The sequence below is a fragment of the Euleptes europaea genome, chromosome 15 (assembly GCF_029931775.1).
Source record: "Euleptes europaea isolate rEulEur1 chromosome 15, rEulEur1.hap1, whole genome shotgun sequence".
In the NCBI taxonomy this organism is placed as follows: domain Eukaryota; kingdom Metazoa; phylum Chordata; class Lepidosauria; order Squamata; family Sphaerodactylidae; genus Euleptes; species Euleptes europaea.
In genome coordinates this window covers 10,710,906-10,713,946 of record NC_079326.1, presented here as the reverse complement: position 1 = coordinate 10,713,946, position 3,041 = coordinate 10,710,906, and the positions used below count along the sequence as shown (strand labels likewise).

General features: G+C 37.7%; 1 non-coding gene across 1 annotated transcript; it reads left to right on the top strand.

The window, feature by feature from the left end:
• The first annotated feature begins 2,349 nt into the window (after window positions 1-2,349).
• TRNAA-UGC (transfer RNA alanine (anticodon UGC)) lies at window positions 2,350-2,421 on the top strand. Its single transcript has one exon. It is a non-coding gene; the product is annotated as a tRNA-Ala (tRNA).
• The last annotated feature ends 620 nt before the right edge of the window (window positions 2,422-3,041 follow it).

Below are 3,041 nucleotides of genomic sequence, written 5' to 3'. Positions count from 1 at the left end.
TAGAATAATATTCCATACTCCGTGTCTGCATATATATATTACATACCCCAAAAGCAAATTTTTATATTTAGCTGTATTTTTCTTCACAAACATTATCATTTTAATATCACAGATCACCACAACTTACAAACACAAGGTTAGCCAACACAAGGAAACAACATTGATAGATGACAATAATAAAAAAGAAAGAATTGAACAATTGGCTCAAGTCATAATTTACCAGTTGGATTAATCCAATAACCGTTATTAGAGTTGTCATACAGAAGGAAATTCAGAGATATGTAACTGAATTATAAAACTATCTGATCACTAAACAAGTATTTTGAAGGCTTTGTAATGTATGAAATCTGGTTTATTCACGCAGTCTATAAATCAAAACCAGATTCCCATAAATGACTCAGGCTTGCATCATTTTGATGGGTCAGTTTTTCCTGTCCCATATTTTAGCTTTCAACTCTCATACACGTCAATAATAATGGCACTGCCTGCCAGATGATCAAGTCTAAATGTCTACCCATTTTTTGTTGTTGTTCTTACTGCTTTCCTCTTCAGGATCATACTGTGCATTTCTCGATTGCAGGGGTCCCTGACATGGCACACACGTGCACAGTTTTTAAAGCATTGCTTTGGCAGCAGCTGCCACCACAACACAACGATCTACACTGTGGTACCGAAGTTAAGCTGTGGCAATCATTTTGTGGCTGGCTCTGCCTCCTGCGGCAGTAGGGTTGCCAACTGCCAGGTAGTACTTTTTGTGCATAATATTGCAGATTAGATATATTGGTGCAAAATATATTAAAGTAGAACACTGTAAAATGAAACTCTGACAATAAACTATTTCATTTGTATTAAACTCATACAAATAGTTTAACAAATAAATATAGGAGTATAGCCAATGTAATGCTTCTTACAATGGGTCAATAGGACAAATAAATGAGCATCTTTTTACAAATCTGTTATACAACACATAACAAAAAAACGTGGTAAGCATGAACCAGGACACAAAAAGGGTGGGACAAGTCCCCGGTAAAAGACTTTGTTTCTTCCTTCTTCAGCCACCTGTGTCCAGTCCCGTGTCCTTTTCTTATGTTGCTTTGAATTGTATTAATTTCACAATTTCTTCTCACAGCATAAGCTTTATGCAACGTGGTTGTAACAAGAGCCTAAGCTTCTTGTATGAAGACTGTTGAGAGCATTAGCTTCACATAGTTGAAGTAACATACTTTGATGTAGTTTAAGGTCCCATGGGATCCTGGATGGTCTCTGACCTATGATTCCATATGGGACTAGCTCATAGCTAACTAAGTTGCAACCATGTTGCATAAAGCTTTATGTTACAACCACATTGCATAAAGCTTATGCTTTGAGAAGAAATTATGAAATTAATACAATTCAAAGCAACATAAGAAAGTCTTTTACTGGGGACCTGTCCCACCCTTTTTGTGTCCTGGTTCATGCTTACCACATTTTTTTTTGTTATATGTTGTATAACAGATTTGTAACAAGATGCTCATTTATTTGTCCTATTGACCCATAGTAAGAAGCATTACATTGGCTATACTCCTATATTTATTTGTTAAACCATTTGTATGAGTTTAATACAAATGAAATAGTTTATTGTCAGTTTCATTTTACAGTGTTATAATTTAATATATTTTGCACCAATATATCTAATCTGCAATATTATGCACACAAAGTAATATCATTTCTTATTTTGAGCCATAGTAGTTGCAATTTCTAAATAAGCTTTTCCCTAAAGCAACTCTGTTTATATTTTTGCATAAACTGCCAGGTAGTAGCAGGAGATCTCCTGCTAATTCAACTGATCTCCAGCCGATAGAGATCAGATCGCCTGGAGAAAAATGGCCGCTTTGGCCATTGAACTCTATGGCATTGAAGTCCCTCCCCTCCCCAAACCCTCCCCTCCCCAGGCTCTGCCCCCAAAATCTCCCTCCGGTGGCGAAGAGGGACCTGGCTGTGGTGATTGAAGGTGCAGTCAAGGAGGTGAGAAGCTGCTGTACTAAAGACGAGGTCTAACTTTTATCTCTTTTATACAGCAGGTAATAACTCTCCAAATTGTTTTTTTAACCTTCCCATTGATCAGATGGTTGTAGCTAACAGAATACTGGCATTGTGCAAGTATTTTTTCCTAATGTGGTGGCCCTGTGGTCTGTTTAGTTAGTTTTTTGCCTTTTTTTGCTCAAAGCTTCCCTTGAAAAGCTAGAGCCCTTTTTCTTCTTCTTTCTCATTAAAAGGCTGATCTATGAGTACCATACCTGTTGATTCATTAAAACCAGACTCACTATTTTGTGCACATTTGGAAGTAGACTTTGCCCCTGAAGTCTGGGAGGGGCTGTGGCTCAGTGGAAGAGCTTCTGCTTTGCATGCAGAAGGTCCCAGGTTCAATCCCTGGCATCTCCAGTAAAAGAGGACCAGGCAATAAGTGATGTGAAAGACCTCTTTCTGGGGCCCTGGAAAACCGCTGCCAGTCTGAATAGACAATACCAACTCTGACGGACCAAGGGTCTGATTCAGTTTAAGGCAGCTTCATGTGTTCAAGTCTCATAGGTAATTATGATGAGACGTCATGGATAATGATGTTGCCTCAAATATATTTATATGGAGATGCGCAGTAGAAATATTTTTAATAAATGATTGTTTTTATCATAATCTTCCTGATTCCATCTTACCATCATATCAGCTGAGCAAAGCAGATGAAATCCAGAAGGCCTAGATATTTATATTAGAATATTTGTGCAGTAGCCTTGAATAACCTGGATTAAAACATGGTTCTTATGGCTTTGCAAATGTAAAAGAGGTGTGGGGAGCTGAGTTTGCCTTAAAGCCAACCAGAAAGAGCATTTTACTGTAATCTTTTGATTTGTGGTAACATAAGTATGATGGATTAGTGGCTCATGACTCTCTGACTGGGCTTGGGACCAGAGATGTATAGAATGAGAGGTGAAATGCCAGTCTGTATAGATTTTATTTTATTCTGTATTAATATCTGCAATACTGTCGTTGATCTTGAAATGCCTTTT